Raw genomic sequence first — 17,619 nt, 5'->3', positions numbered from 1 at the left:
TTCCACACTAACACAAGTGCGAAAAGTGGTTTCCTTCACGAACACCAGTGCGAAAAGTGGTTTTTCAACACTAACACAAGTGCGAAAAGTGGTTTTTCCACACTAATACAAGTGCAAAAGTGGTTTCCTGCACCAACACAAGTGCGAAAAGTGGTTTTTCAACACTAACACAAGTGCGAAAAGTGGTTTCCTTCACTAACACATGTGCGAAAAGTGGGTTTTCAACACTAACACAAGTGTGAAAAGTGGTTTCCTTCACCAACACCAGTGCGAAAAGTGGTTTTTCCACACTAATACAAGTGCAAAAGTGGTTTCCTGCACCAACACAAGTGCGAAAAGTGGTTTCCTTCACTAACACATGTGTGAAAAGTGGGGTTTCAACACTAACACAAGTGCGAAAAGTGGTTTCCTTCACCAACACCAGTGCGAAAAGTGGTTTTTCAACACTAACACAAGTGCGAAAAGTAGTTTTTCCACACTAATACAAGTGCAAAAGTGGTTTCCTGCACCAACGCAAGTGCGAAAGTGCTTTTTCAACACTAACACAAGTGCGAAAAGTGGTTTTTCAACACTATCACAAGTGCAAAAAGTGTTTTTTCCACACTAATACAAGTGCAAAAGTGGTTTCCTGCACCAACACAAGTGCAAAAAGTGGTTTCATTCACTAACACGTGCGAAAAGTGGGTTTTCAACACTAACACAAGTGCGAAAAGTGGTTTCCTTCCCCAACAGCAGTGCGAAAAGTGGTTTTTCAACACTAACACAAGTGCGAAATGTGGTTTTTCCACACTAATACAAGTGCAAAAGTGGTTTGCTGCACCAATACAAGTGCGAAAAGTGGTTTTTCAACACTAACACAAGTGCAAAAAGTGGTTTTTCAACACTAACACAAGTGCGAAAAGTGGTTTTTCCACACTAATACAAGTGCAAAAGTGGTTTCCTGCACCAACACAAGTGCGAAAAGTGGTTTTTCAACACTAACACAAGTGCGAAAGGTGGGTTTTCAACACTAACACAAGTGCGAAAAGTGGTTTCCTTCACCAACACAAGTGCGAAAAGTGGATTTTCAACACTAACACAAGTGCGAAAAGTGGGTTTTCAACACTAACACAAGTGCGAAAAGTGGTTTCCTTCACTGACACAAGTGCGAAAAGTGGTTTTTCAACACTAACACAAGTGCGAAAGTGGTTTCCTGCACCAACACAAGTGCGAAAAGTGGTTTTTCAACACTAATACAAGTGCAAAAAGTGTTTTTTCAACACTATCACAAGTGCAAAAAGTGTTTTTTCCACAGTAATACAAGTGCAAAGTGGTTTCCTGCACCAACACAAGTGCGAAAAGTGGTTTTTCAACACTAACACAAGTGCGAAAAGTGGTTTTTCAACACTAACACAAGGGCGAAAAGTGGTTTTTTCCACACTAATACAAGTGCAAAAGTGGTTTCCTTCACCAACACAAGTGCGAAAAGTGGATTTTCAACACTAACACAAGTGCGAAAAGTGGGTTTTCAACACTAACACAAGTGCGAAAAGTGGTTTCCTTCACTAACACAAGTGCGAAAAGTGGTTTTTCAACACTAACACAAGTGCGAAAAGTGGTTTTTCAACACTAAAACAAGTGCGAAAAGTGGTTTTTCAACACTATCACCAGTGCAAAAAGTGTTTTTTCCACACTAATACAAGTGCAAAAGTGGTTTCCTGCACCAACACAAGTGCGAAAAGTGAATTTTCAACACGAACACAAGTGCGTAAAGTGGTTTTTCAACACTAACGCAAGTGCGAAAAGTGGTTTTTCAACACTAACACAAGTGCGAAAAGTGGTTTTTCCACACTAACACAAGTGCGAAAAGTGGTTTCCTTCACGAACACCAGTGCGAAAAGTGGTTTTTCAACACTAACACAAGTGCGAAAAGTGGTTTTTCCACACTAATACAAGTGCAAAAGTGGTTTCCTGCACCAACACAAGTGCGAAAAGTGGTTTTTCAACACTAACACAAGTGCGAAAAGTGGTTTCCTTCACTAACACATGTGCGAAAAGTGGGTTTTCAACACTAACACAAGTGTGAAAAGTGGTTTCCTTCACCAACACCAGTGCGAAAAGTGGTTTTTCCACACTAATACAAGTGCAAAAGTGGTTTCCTGCACCAACACAAGTGCGAAAAGTGGTTTCCTTCACTAACACATGTGTGAAAAGTGGGGTTTCAACACTAACACAAGTGCGAAAAGTGGTTTCCTTCACCAACACCAGTGCGAAAAGTGGTTTTTCAACACTAACACAAGTGCGAAAAGTAGTTTTTCCACACTAATACAAGTGCAAAAGTGGTTTCCTGCACCAACGCAAGTGCGAAAGTGCTTTTTCAACACTAACACAAGTGCGAAAAGTGGTTTTTCAACACTATCACAAGTGCAAAAAGTGTTTTTTCCACACTAATACAAGTGCAAAAGTGGTTTCCTGCACCAACACAAGTGCGAAAAGTGGTTTCATTCACTAACACATGTGCGAAAAGTGGGTTTTCGACACTAACACAAGTGCGAAAAGTGGTTTCCTTCCCCAACAGCAGTGCGAAAAGTGGTTTTTCAACACTAACACAAGTGCGAAATGTGGTTTTTCCACACTAATACAAGTGCAAAAGTGGTTTGCTGCACCAATACAAGTGCGAAAAGTGGTTTTTCAACACTAACACAAGTGCAAAAAGTGGTTTTTCAACACTAACACAAGTGCGAAAAGTGGTTTTTCCACACTAATACAAGTGCAAAAGTGGTTTCCTGCACCAACACAAGTGCGAAAAGTGGTTTTTCAACACTAACACAAGTGCGAAAGGTGGGTTTTCAACACTAACACAAGTGCGAAAAGTGGTTTCCTTCACCAACACAAGTGCGAAAAGTGGATTTTCAACACTAACACAAGTGCGAAAAGTGGGTTTTCAACACTAACACAAGTGCGAAAAGTGGTTTCCTTCACTGACACAAGTGCGAAAAGTGGTTTTTCAACACTAACACAAGTGCGAAAGTGGTTTCCTGCACCAACACAAGTGCGAAAAGTGGTTTTTCAACACTAATACAAGTGCAAAAAGTGTTTTTTCAACACTATCACAAGTGCAAAAAGTGTTTTTTCCACAGTAATACAAGTGCAAAGTGGTTTCCTGCACCAACACAAGTGCGAAAAGTGGTTTTTCAACACTAACACAAGTGCGAAAAGTGGTTTTTCAACACTAACACAAGGGCGAAAAGTGGTTTTTCCACACTAATACAAGTGCAAAAGTGGTTTCCTGCACCAACACAAGTGCGAAAAGTGGGTTTTCAACACTAACACAAGTGCGAAAAGTGGTTTTTCAACACTATCACAAGTGCAAAAAGTGTTTTTTCCACACTAATACAAGTGCAAGGGTGGTTTTTCAACACTAATACAAGTGCGAAAAGTGGTTTTTCAACACTAACACAAGGGCGAAAAGTGGTTTTTCCACACTAATACAAGCGCAAAAGTGGTTTCCTGCACCAACACAAGTGCGAAAAGTGGTTTTTCAACACTAACACATGTGCGAAAAGTGGTTTTTCAACACTATCACAAGTGCAAAAAGTGTTTTTTCCACACTAATACAAGTGCAAAAGTGGTTTCCTGCACCAACACATGTGCGAAAAGTGGTTTTTCAACACTAACACAAGTGAAAAAAGTGGTTTTTCAACACTAACACAAAGGCGAAAAGTGGTTTTTCCACACTAATACAAGTGCAAAAGTGGTTTCCTGCACCAACACAAGTGCGAAAAGTGGTTTTTCAACACTAACACAAGTGCAAAAAGTCGTTTTTCAACACTATCACAAGTGCAAAAAGTGTTTTTTCCACACTAATACAAGTGCAAAAGTGGTTTTTCAACACTAACACAAGTGCGAAAAGTGGTTTTTCAACACTAACACAAGGGCGAAAAGTGGTTTTTCCACACTAATACAAGTGCAAAAGTGGTTTCCTGCACCAACACAAGTGCGAAAAGTGGTTTTTCAACACTAACACAAGTGCGAAAAGTGGTTTATCAACACTATCACAGGTGCAAAAAGTGTTTTTTCCACACTAATACAAGTGCAAAAGTGGTTTCCTTCACTAACACATGTGCGAAAAGTGGTTTCCTTCACCAACACCAGTGCGAAAAGTGGTTTTTCAACACTAACACAAGTGCGAAAAGTGGTTTCCTTCACCAACACCAGTGCGAAAAGTGGTTTTTCAACACTAACAAAAGTGCGAAAAGTGGTTTTTCCACACTAATACAAGTGCAAAAGTGGTCTCCTGCACCAACACAAGTGCGAAAAGTGGTTTTTCAACACTAACACAAGTGTGAAAAGTGGTTTCCTTCACCAACACATGTGCGAAAAGTGGGTTTTCAACACTAACACAAGTGCGAAAAGTGGTTTCCTTCACCAACACCAGTGCGAAAAGTGGTTTTTCAACACGAACACAAGAGCAAAAAGTGGTTTTTCCACACTAATACAAGTGCAAAAGTGGTTTTCCTGCACCAACACATGTGCAAAAAGTGGTTTTTCAACACTATCACAAGTGCAAAAAGTGTTTTTTTCCACACTAATACAAGTGCAAAAGTGGTTTCCTGCACGAACACATGTGCGAAATGTGGTTTCATTCACTAACACATGTGCAAAAAGTGGGTTTTCAACACTAACACAAGTGCGAAAAGTGGTTTCCTTCACCAACACCAGTGCGAAAAGTGGTTTTTCAACACTAACACAAGTGCGAAAAGTGGTTTTTCCACACTAATACAAGTGCAAAAGTGGTTTCCTGCACCAATACAAGTGCGAAAAGTGGTTTTTCAACACTAACACAAGGGCGAAAAGTAGTTTTTCAACACTAACACAAGTGCGAAAAGTGGTTTTTCCACACTAATACAAGTGCAAAAGTGGTTTCCTGCACCAACACAAGTGCGAAAAGTGGTTTTTGAACACTAACACAAGTGCGAAAAGTGGTTTTTCAACACTATCACAAGTGCAAAAAGTGTTTTTTCCACACTAATACAAGTGCAAAAGTGGTTTCCTGCACCAACACAAGTGCGAAAAGTGGTTTTTCAACACTAACACAAGTGCGAAAAGTGGTTTCCTTCACTAACACATGTGCGAATAGTGTGTTTTCAACACTAACACAAGTGCGAAAAGTGGTTTCCTTCACCAACACCAGTGCGAAAAGTGATTTTTCAACAATAACACAATTGCGAAAAGTGGTTTTTCCACACTAATACAAGTGCAAAAGTGGTTTCCTGCACCAACACAAGTGCGAAAAGTGGTTTCCTTCACTAACACATGTGTGAAAAGTGGGTTTTCAACACTAACACAAGTGCGAAAAGTGGTTTCCTTCACCAACACCAGTGCGAAAAGTAGTTTTTCAACACCAACACAAGTGCGGAAAGTGTTTTTTTCCACACTAATACAAGTGCAAAAGTGGTTTCCTGCACCAACACAAGTGCGAAAGTGCTTTTTCAACACTAACACAAGTGCGAAAAGTGGTTTTTCAACACTATCACAAGTGCAAAAAGTGTTTTTTCCACACTAATACAAGTGCAAAAGTGGTTTCCTGCACCAACACAAGTGCGAAAAGTGGTTTCATTCACTAACACATGTGCGAAAAGTGGGTTTTCAACACTAACACAAGTGCGAAAAGTGGTTTCCTTCACCAACACCAGTGCGAAAAGTGGTTTTTCAACACTAACACAAGTGCGAAATGTGGTTTTTCCACACTAATACAAGTGCAAAAGTGGTTTGCTGCACCAATACAAGTGCGAAAAGTGGTTTTTCAACACTAACACAAGTGCGAAAAGTGGTTTTTCCACACTAATACAAGTGCAAAAGTGGTTTCCTGCACCAACACAAGTGCGAAAAGTGGTTTTTCAACACTAACACAAGTGCGAAAGGTGGGTTTTCAACACTAACACAAGTGCGAAAAGTGGTTTCCTTCACCAACACAAGTGCGAAAAGTGGATTTTCAACACTAACACAAGTGCGAAAAGTGGGTTTTCAACACTAACACAAGTGCGAAAAGTGGTTTCCTTCACTAACACAAGTGCGAAAAGTGGTTTTTCAACACTAACACAAGTGCGAAAAGTGGTTTTTCAACACTAAAACAAGTGCGAAAAGTGGTTTTTCAACACTATCACCAGTGCAAAAAGTGTTTTTTCCACACTAATACAAGTGCAAAAGTGGTTTCCTGCACCAACACAAGTGCGAAAAGTGAATTTTCAACACGAACACAAGTGCGTAAAGTGGTTTTTCAACACTAACGCAAGTGCGAAAAGTGGTTTTTCAACACTAACACAAGTGCGAAAAGTGGTTTTTCCACACTAACACAAGTGCGAAAAGTGGTTTCCTTCACGAACACCAGTGCGAAAAGTGGTTTTTCAACACTAACACAAGTGCGAAAAGTGGTTTTTCCACACTAATACAAGTGCAAAAGTGGTTTCCTGCACCAACACAAGTGCGAAAAGTGGTTTTTCAACACTAACACAAGTGCGAAAAGTGGTTTCCTTCACTAACACATGTGCGAAAAGTGGGTTTTCAACACTAACACAAGTGTGAAAAGTGGTTTCCTTCACCAACACCAGTGCGAAAAGTGGTTTTTCCACACTAATACAAGTGCAAAAGTGGTTTCCTGCACCAACACAAGTGCGAAAAGTGGTTTCCTTCACTAACACATGTGTGAAAAGTGGGGTTTCAACACTAACACAAGTGCGAAAAGTGGTTTCCTTCACCAACACCAGTGCGAAAAGTGGTTTTTCAACACTAACACAAGTGCGAAAAGTAGTTTTTCCACACTAATACAAGTGCAAAAGTGGTTTCCTGCACCAACGCAAGTGCGAAAGTGCTTTTTCAACACTAACACAAGTGCGAAAAGTGGTTTTTCAACACTATCACAAGTGCAAAAAGTGTTTTTTCCACACTAATACAAGTGCAAAAGTGGTTTCCTGCACCAACACAAGTGCAAAAAGTGGTTTCATTCACTAACACGTGCGAAAAGTGGGTTTTCAACACTAACACAAGTGCGAAAAGTGGTTTCCTTCCCCAACAGCAGTGCGAAAAGTGGTTTTTCAACACTAACACAAGTGCGAAATGTGGTTTTTCCACACTAATACAAGTGCAAAAGTGGTTTGCTGCACCAATACAAGTGCGAAAAGTGGTTTTTCAACACTAACACAAGTGCAAAAAGTGGTTTTTCAACACTAACACAAGTGCGAAAAGTGGTTTTTCCACACTAATACAAGTGCAAAAGTGGTTTCCTGCACCAACACAAGTGCGAAAAGTGGTTTTTCAACACTAACACAAGTGCGAAAGGTGGGTTTTCAACACTAACACAAGTGCGAAAAGTGGTTTCCTTCACCAACACAAGTGCGAAAAGTGGATTTTCAACACTAACACAAGTGCGAAAAGTGGGTTTTCAACACTAACACAAGTGCGAAAAGTGGTTTCCTTCACTGACACAAGTGCGAAAAGTGGTTTTTCAACACTAACACAAGTGCGAAAGTGGTTTCCTGCACCAACACAAGTGCGAAAAGTGGTTTTTCAACACTAATACAAGTGCAAAAAGTGTTTTTTCAACACTATCACAAGTGCAAAAAGTGTTTTTTCCACAGTAATACAAGTGCAAAGTGGTTTCCTGCACCAACACAAGTGCGAAAAGTGGTTTTTCAACACTAACACAAGTGCGAAAAGTGGTTTTTCAACACTAACACAAGGGCGAAAAGTGGTTTTTCCACACTAATACAAGTGCAAAAGTGGTTTCCTTCACCAACACAAGTGCGAAAAGTGGATTTTCAACACTAACACAAGTGCGAAAAGTGGGTTTTCAACACTAACACAAGTGCGAAAAGTGGTTTCCTTCACTAACACAAGTGCGAAAAGTGGTTTTTCAACACTAACACAAGTGCGAAAAGTGGTTTTTCAACACTAAAACAAGTGCGAAAAGTGGTTTTTCAACACTATCACCAGTGCAAAAAGTGTTTTTTCCACACTAATACAAGTGCAAAAGAGGTTTCCTGCACCAACACAAGTGCGAAAAGTGAATTTTCAACACGAACACAAGTGCGTAAAGTGGTTTTTCAACACTAACGCAAGTGCGAAAAGTGGTTTTTCAACACTAACACAAGTGCGAAAAGTGGTTTTTCCACACTAACACAAGTGCGAAAAGTGGTTTCCTTCACGAACACCAGTGCGAAAAGTGGTTTTTCAACACTAACACAAGTGCGAAAAGTGGTTTTTCCACACTAATACAAGTGCAAAAGTGGTTTCCTGCACCAACACAAGTGCGAAAAGTGGTTTTTCAACACTAACACAAGTGCGAAAAGTGGTTTCCTTCACTAACACATGTGCGAAAAGTGGGTTTTCAACACTAACACAAGTGTGAAAAGTGGTTTCCTTCACCAACACCAGTGCGAAAAGTGGTTTTTCCACACTAATACAAGTGCAAAAGTGGTTTCCTGCACCAACACAAGTGCGAAAAGTGGTTTCCTTCACTAACACATGTGTGAAAAGTGGGGTTTCAACACTAACACAAGTGCGAAAAGTGGTTTCCTTCACCAACACCAGTGCGAAAAGTGGTTTTTCAACACTAACACAAGTGCGAAAAGTAGTTTTTCCACACTAATACAAGTGCAAAAGTGGTTTCCTGCACCAACGCAAGTGCGAAAGTGCTTTTTCAACACTAACACAAGTGCGAAAAGTGGTTTTTCAACACTATCACAAGTGCAAAAAGTGTTTTTTCCACACTAATACAAGTGCAAAAGTGGTTTCCTGCACCAACACAAGTGCGAAAAGTGGTTTCATTCACTAACACATGTGCGAAAAGTGGGTTTTCGACACTAACACAAGTGCGAAAAGTGGTTTCCTTCCCCAACAGCAGTGCGAAAAGTGGTTTTTCAACACTAACACAAGTGCGAAATGTGGTTTTTCCACACTAATACAAGTGCAAAAGTGGTTTGCTGCACCAATACAAGTGCGAAAAGTGGTTTTTCAACACTAACACAAGTGCAAAAAGTGGTTTTTCAACACTAACACAAGTGCGAAAAGTGGTTTTTCCACACTAATACAAGTGCAAAAGTGGTTTCCTGCACCAACACAAGTGCGAAAAGTGGTTTTTCAACACTAACACAAGTGCGAAAGGTGGGTTTTCAACACTAACACAAGTGCGAAAAGTGGTTTCCTTCACCAACACAAGTGCGAAAAGTGGATTTTCAACACTAACACAAGTGCGAAAAGTGGGTTTTCAACACTAACACAAGTGCGAAAAGTGGTTTCCTTCACTGACACAAGTGCGAAAAGTGGTTTTTCAACACTAACACAAGTGCGAAAGTGGTTTCCTGCACCAACACAAGTGCGAAAAGTGGTTTTTCAACACTAATACAAGTGCAAAAAGTGTTTTTTCAACACTATCACAAGTGCAAAAAGTGTTTTTTCCACAGTAATACAAGTGCAAAGTGGTTTCCTGCATCAACACAAGTGCGAAAAGTGGTTTTTCAACACTAACACAAGTGCGAAAAGTGGTTTTTCAACACTAACACAAGGGCGAAAAGTGGTTTTTCCACACTAATACAAGTGCAAAAGTGGTTTCCTGCACCAACACAAGTGCGAAAAGTGGTTTTTCAACACTAACACAAGTGCGAAAAGTGGTTTTTCAACACTATCACAAGTGCAAAAAGTGTTTTTTCCACACTAATACAAGTGCAAGGGTGGTTTTTCAACACTAATACAAGTGCGAAAAGTGGTTTTTCAACACTAACACAAGGGCGAAAAGTGGTTTTTCCACACTAATACAAGTGCAAAAGTGGTTTCCTGCACCAACACAAGTGCGAAAAGTGGTTTTTCAACACTAACACATGTGCGAAAAGTGGTTTTTCAACACTATCACAAGTGCAAAAAGTGTTTTTTCCACACTAATACAAGTGCAAAAGTGGTTTCCTGCACCAACACATGTGCGAAAAGTGGTTTTTCAACACTAACACAAGTGAAAAAAGTGGTTTTTCAACACTAACACAAAGGCGAAAAGTGGTTTTTCCACACTAATACAAGTGCAAAAGTGGTTTCCTGCACCAACACAAGTGCGAAAAGTGGTTTTTCAACACTAACACAAGTGCAAAAAGTCGTTTTTCAACACTATCACAAGTGCAAAAAGTGTTTTTTCCACACTAATACAAGTGCAAAAGTGGTTTTTCAACACTAACACAAGTGCGAAAAGTGGTTTTTCAACACTAACACAAGGGCGAAAAGTGGTTTTTCCACACTAATACAAGTGCAAAAGTGGTTTCCTGCACCAACACAAGTGCGAAAAGTGGTTTTTCAACACTAACACAAGTGCGAAAAGTGGTTTTTCAACACTATCACAGGTGCAAAAAGTGTTTTTTCCACACTAATACAAGTGCAAAAGTGGTTTCCTTCACTAACACATGTGCGAAAAGTGGTTTCCTTCACCAACACCAGTGCGAAAAGTGGTTTTTCAACACTAACACAAGTGCGAAAAGTGGTTTCCTTCACCAACACCAGTGCGAAAAGTGGTTTTGCAACACCAGCACACGTGTAGAAAATGGTTTTCAACACTAGCACAAGTGCGTAGTGTGGTTTTCAGCAATAACACATGTGCATAAATTGTTTTTCAACACTAACATGAGTGCGTAAAGTGGTTTTGAAACAATAACATGAGTTTGTAAAGTGGTTTTGCAACACTAACAAAAGTGCAAAAAGTGGTTTTCAACACCAGCACAAGTGTAGAAAGTAGGTTTGCAATACTAACATGAGAGCGGTTAGTGGTTTTGCAAAACAAGCACAAGTGTCGAAAGTGTTTTTGCAACACCAGCACAAGTGCTGAAAGTGGTTTTGCAACACAAGCACAAGTGCTGAAAGTGGTTTTGCAACGCCAGCACAAGTGTAGAAAGTGGTTTTCAACCACAGCACAAGTGTAGAAAGTGGTTTTGCAACAATAGCACAAGTGTAGAAAGTGGTTTTGCAACACCAGCACACGTGCAGAAAGTGGTTCTCAACACCAGCACAAGTGTAGAAAGTGGTTTTGCAACACCACCACAAATGCTGTAAGTGGTTTTGCAACACTTGCACAAGTGTAGAAAGTGGTTTGGAACACTAGCACAGGCACAGAAAGTGGTTTTCAACATCAGCGCAAGTGCGGAAAGTGGTTTTGCAACACCAGCACACGTGTAGAAAATGGTTTTCAACACTAGCACAAGTGCGTAGTGTGGTTTTCAGCAATAACACATGTGCATAAATTGTTTTTCAACACTAACATGAGTGCGTAAAGTGGTTTTGAAACAATAACATGAGTTTGTAAAGTGGTTTTGCAACACTAACAAAAGTGCAAAAAGTGGTTTTCAACACCAGCACAAGTGTAGAAAGTAGGTTTGCAATACTAACATGAGAGCGGTTAGTGGTTTTGCAAAACAAGCACAAGTGTCGAAAGTGTTTTTGCAACACCAGCACAAGTGCGAAAAGTGGTTTTTCCACACTAATACAAGTGCAAAAGTGGTTTCCTGCACCAACACAAGTGCGAAAAGTGGTTTTTCAACACTAACACAAGTGCGAAAGGTGGGTTTTCAACACTAACACAAGTGCGAAAAGTGGTTTCCTTCACCAACACAAGTGCGAAAAGTGGATTTTCAACACTAACACAAGTGCGAAAAGTGGGTTTTCAACACTAACACAAGTGCGAAAAGTGGTTTCCTTCACTAACACAAGTGCGAAAAGTGGTTTTTCAACACTAACACAAGTGCGAAAAGTGGTTTTTCAACACTAAAACAAGTGCGAAAAGTGGTTTTTCAACACTATCACCAGTGCAAAAAGTGTTTTTTCCACACTAATACAAGTGCAAAAGTGGTTTCCTGCACCAACACAAGTGCGAAAAGTGAATTTTCAACACGAACACAAGTGCGTAAAGTGGTTTTTCAACACTAACGCAAGTGCGAAAAGTGGTTTTTCAACACTAACACAAGTGCGAAAAGTGGTTTTTCCACACTAACACAAGTGCGAAAAGTGGTTTCCTTCACGAACACCAGTGCGAAAAGTGGTTTTTCAACACTAACACAAGTGCGAAAAGTGGTTTTTCCACACTAATACAAGTGCAAAAGTGGTTTCCTGCACCAACACAAGTGCGAAAAGTGGTTTTTCAACACTAACACAAGTGCGAAAAGTGGTTTCCTTCACTAACACATGTGCGAAAAGTGGGTTTTCAACACTAACACAAGTGTGAAAAGTGGTTTCCTTCACCAACACCAGTGCGAAAAGTGGTTTTTCCACACTAATACAAGTGCAAAAGTGGTTTCCTGCACCAACACAAGTGCGAAAAGTGGTTTCCTTCACTAACACATGTGTGAAAAGTGGGGTTTCAACACTAACACAAGTGCGAAAAGTGGTTTCCTTCACCAACACCAGTGCGAAAAGTGGTTTTTCAACACTAACACAAGTGCGAAAAGTAGTTTTTCCACACTAATACAAGTGCAAAAGTGGTTTCCTGCACCAACGCAAGTGCGAAAGTGCTTTTTCAACACTAACACAAGTGCGAAAAGTGGTTTTTCAACACTATCACAAGTGCAAAAAGTGTTTTTTCCACACTAATACAAGTGCAAAAGTGGTTTCCTGCACCAACACAAGTGCAAAAAGTGGTTTCATTCACTAACACGTGCGAAAAGTGGGTTTTCAACACTAACACAAGTGCGAAAAGTGGTTTCCTTCCCCAACAGCAGTGCGAAAAGTGGTTTTTCAACACTAACACAAGTGCGAAATGTGGTTTTTCCACACTAATACAAGTGCAAAAGTGGTTTGCTGCACCAATACAAGTGCGAAAAGTGGTTTTTCAACACTAACACAAGTGCAAAAAGTGGTTTTTCAACACTAACACAAGTGCGAAAAGTGGTTTTTCCACACTAATACAAGTGCAAAAGTGGTTTCCTGCACCAACACAAGTGCGAAAAGTGGTTTTTCAACACTAACACAAGTGCGAAAGGTGGGTTTTCAACACTAACACAAGTGCGAAAAGTGGTTTCCTTCACCAACACAAGTGCGAAAAGTGGATTTTCAACACTAACACAAGTGCGAAAAGTGGGTTTTCAACACTAACACAAGTGCGAAAAGTGGTTTCCTTCACTGACACAAGTGCGAAAAGTGGTTTTTCAACACTAACACAAGTGCGAAAGTGGTTTCCTGCACCAACACAAGTGCGAAAAGTGGTTTTTCAACACTAATACAAGTGCAAAAAGTGTTTTTTCAACACTATCACAAGTGCAAAAAGTGTTTTTTCCACAGTAATACAAGTGCAAAGTGGTTTCCTGCACCAACACAAGTGCGAAAAGTGGTTTTTCAACACTAACACAAGTGCGAAAAGTGGTTTTTCAACACTAACACAAGGGCGAAAAGTGGTTTTTCCACACTAATACAAGTGCAAAAGTGGTTTCCTTCACCAACACAAGTGCGAAAAGTGGATTTTCAACACTAACACAAGTGCGAAAAGTGGGTTTTCAACACTAACACAAGTGCGAAAAGTGGTTTCCTTCACTAACACAAGTGCGAAAAGTGGTTTTTCAACACTAACACAAGTGCGAAAAGTGGTTTTTCAACACTAAAACAAGTGCGAAAAGTGGTTTTTCAACACTATCACCAGTGCAAAAAGTGTTTTTTCCACACTAATACAAGTGCAAAAGAGGTTTCCTGCACCAACACAAGTGCGAAAAGTGAATTTTCAACACGAACACAAGTGCGTAAAGTGGTTTTTCAACACTAACGCAAGTGCGAAAAGTGGTTTTTCAACACTAACACAAGTGCGAAAAGTGGTTTTTCCACACTAACACAAGTGCGAAAAGTGGTTTCCTTCACGAACACCAGTGCGAAAAGTGGTTTTTCAACACTAACACAAGTGCGAAAAGTGGTTTTTCCACACTAATACAAGTGCAAAAGTGGTTTCCTGCACCAACACAAGTGCGAAAAGTGGTTTTTCAACACTAACACAAGTGCGAAAAGTGGTTTCCTTCACTAACACATGTGCGAAAAGTGGGTTTTCAACACTAACACAAGTGTGAAAAGTGGTTTCCTTCACCAACACCAGTGCGAAAAGTGGTTTTTCCACACTAATACAAGTGCAAAAGTGGTTTCCTGCACCAACACAAGTGCGAAAAGTGGTTTCCTTCACTAACACATGTGTGAAAAGTGGGGTTTCAACACTAACACAAGTGCGAAAAGTGGTTTCCTTCACCAACACCAGTGCGAAAAGTGGTTTTTCAACACTAACACAAGTGCGAAAAGTAGTTTTTCCACACTAATACAAGTGCAAAAGTGGTTTCCTGCACCAACGCAAGTGCGAAAGTGCTTTTTCAACACTAACACAAGTGCGAAAAGTGGTTTTTCAACACTATCACAAGTGCAAAAAGTGTTTTTTCCACACTAATACAAGTGCAAAAGTGGTTTCCTGCACCAACACAAGTGCGAAAAGTGGTTTCATTCACTAACACATGTGCGAAAAGTGGGTTTTCGACACTAACACAAGTGCGAAAAGTGGTTTCCTTCCCCAACAGCAGTGCGAAAAGTGGTTTTTCAACACTAACACAAGTGCGAAATGTGGTTTTTCCACACTAATACAAGTGCAAAAGTGGTTTGCTGCACCAATACAAGTGCGAAAAGTGGTTTTTCAACACTAACACAAGTGCAAAAAGTGGTTTTTCAACACTAACACAAGTGCGAAAAGTGGTTTTTCCACACTAATACAAGTGCAAAAGTGGTTTCCTGCACCAACACAAGTGCGAAAAGTGGTTTTTCAACACTAACACAAGTGCGAAAGGTGGGTTTTCAACACTAACACAAGTGCGAAAAGTGGTTTCCTTCACCAACACAAGTGCGAAAAGTGGATTTTCAACACTAACACAAGTGCGAAAAGTGGGTTTTCAACACTAACACAAGTGCGAAAAGTGGTTTCCTTCACTGACACAAGTGCGAAAAGTGGTTTTTCAACACTAACACAAGTGCGAAAGTGGTTTCCTGCACCAACACAAGTGCGAAAAGTGGTTTTTCAACACTAATACAAGTGCAAAAAGTGTTTTTTCAACACTATCACAAGTGCAAAAAGTGTTTTTTCCACAGTAATACAAGTGCAAAGTGGTTTCCTGCATCAACACAAGTGCGAAAAGTGGTTTTTCAACACTAACACAAGTGCGAAAAGTGGTTTTTCAACACTAACACAAGGGCGAAAAGTGGTTTTTCCACACTAATACAAGTGCAAAAGTGGTTTCCTGCACCAACACAAGTGCGAAAAGTGGTTTTTCAACACTAACACAAGTGCGAAAAGTGGTTTTTCAACACTATCACAAGTGCAAAAAGTGTTTTTTCCACACTAATACAAGTGCAAGGGTGGTTTTTCAACACTAATACAAGTGCGAAAAGTGGTTTTTCAACACTAACACAAGGGCGAAAAGTGGTTTTTCCACACTAATACAAGTGCAAAAGTGGTTTCCTGCACCAACACAAGTGCGAAAAGTGGTTTTTCAACACTAACACATGTGCGAAAAGTGGTTTTTCAACACTATCACAAGTGCAAAAAGTGTTTTTTCCACACTAATACAAGTGCAAAAGTGGTTTCCTGCACCAACACATGTGCGAAAAGTGGTTTTTCAACACTAACACAAGTGAAAAAAGTGGTTTTTCAACACTAACACAAAGGCGAAAAGTGGTTTTTCCACACTAATACAAGTGCAAAAGTGGTTTCCTGCACCAACACAAGTGCGAAAAGTGGTTTTTCAACACTAACACAAGTGCAAAAAGTCGTTTTTCAACACTATCACAAGTGCAAAAAGTGTTTTTTCCACACTAATACAAGTGCAAAAGTGGTTTTTCAACACTAACACAAGTGCGAAAAGTGGTTTTTCAACACTAACACAAGGGCGAAAAGTGGTTTTTCCACACTAATACAAGTGCAAAAGTGGTTTCCTGCACCAACACAAGTGCGAAAAGTGGTTTTTCAACACTAACACAAGTGCGAAAAGTGGTTTTTCAACACTATCACAGGTGCAAAAAGTGTTTTTTCCACACTAATACAAGTGCAAAAGTGGTTTCCTTCACTAACACATGTGCGAAAAGTGGTTTCCTTCACCAACACCAGTGCGAAAAGTGGTTTTTCAACACTAACACAAGTGCGAAAAGTGGTTTCCTTCACCAACACCAGTGCGAAAAGTGGTTTTGCAACACCAGCACACGTGTAGAAAATGGTTTTCAACACTAGCACAAGTGCGTAGTGTGGTTTTCAGCAATAACACATGTGCATAAATTGTTTTTCAACACTAACATGAGTGCGTAAAGTGGTTTTGAAACAATAACATGAGTTTGTAAAGTGGTTTTGCAACACTAACAAAAGTGCAAAAAGTGGTTTTCAACACCAGCACAAGTGTAGAAAGTAGGTTTGCAATACTAACATGAGAGCGGTTAGTGGTTTTGCAAAACAAGCACAAGTGTCGAAAGTGTTTTTGCAACACCAGCACAAGTGCTGAAAGTGGTTTTGCAACACAAGCACAAGTGCTGAAAGTGGTTTTGCAACGCCAGCACAAGTGTAGAAAGTGGTTTTCAACCACAGCACAAGTGTAGAAAGTGGTTTTGCAACAATAGCACAAGTGTAGAAAGTGGTTTTGCAACACCAGCACACGTGCAGAAAGTGGTTCTCAACACCAGCACAAGTGTAGAAAGTGGTTTTGCAACACCACCACAAATGCTGTAAGTGGTTTTGCAACACTTGCACAAGTGTAGAAAGTGGTTTGGAACACTAGCACAGGCACAGAAAGTGGTTTTCAACATCAGCGCAAGTGCGGAAAGTGGTTTTGCAACACCAGCACACGTGTAGAAAATGGTTTTCAACACTAGCACAAGTGCGTAGTGTGGTTTTCAGCAATAACACATGTGCATAAATTGTTTTTCAACACTAACATGAGTGCGTAAAGTGGTTTTGAAACAATAACATGAGTTTGTAAAGTGGTTTTGCAACACTAACAAAAGTGCAAAAAGTGGTTTTCAACACCAGCACAAGTGTAGAAAGTAGGTTTGCAATACTAACATGAGAGCGGTTAGTGGTTTTGCAAAACAAGCACAAGTGTCGAAAGTGTTTTTGCAACACCAGCACAAGTGCTGAAAGTGGTTTTGCAACACCAGCACAAGTGCTGAAAGTGGTTTTGCAACGCCAGCACAAGTGCTGAAAGTGGTTTTCAACCACAGCACAAGTGTAGAAAGTGGTTTTGCAACAATAGCACAAGTGTAGAAAGTGGTTTTGCAACACCAGCACATGTGCAGAAAGTGGTTCTCAACACCAGCACAAGTGAACAGAGTGGTTTTGCAACACCATCACAAGCGCTGTAAGTGGTTTTGCAACACTAGCACAAGTGCAGAAAGTGGTTTTCAACACGAGCACAAGTGGAGAAAGTGGTTTTCAACACTAACACTGGTGCGGAAAGTGGTTTTGCGATAACAACACAAGTGCAAAAAGTGGTTTTCAAGAATAGCACAAGTAGGCAAAGTCGTTTTCAACACGAACACATGCGCGGAAAGTGGTTTTGCAACACCTGCACAAGTGTAGAAGTGGTTTTCAATACTACCACAAGTGCGAAATGTGGTTTT

The sequence above is a fragment of the Myxine glutinosa genome, chromosome 2 (assembly GCF_964187855.1).
Source record: "Myxine glutinosa chromosome 2, kmMyxGlut1.1, whole genome shotgun sequence".
In the NCBI taxonomy this organism is placed as follows: Eukaryota; Metazoa; Chordata; class Myxini; order Myxiniformes; family Myxinidae; genus Myxine; species Myxine glutinosa.
The sequence above is the reverse complement of the archived record's forward strand: the minus strand, read 5'-3'. Positions refer to the sequence as shown.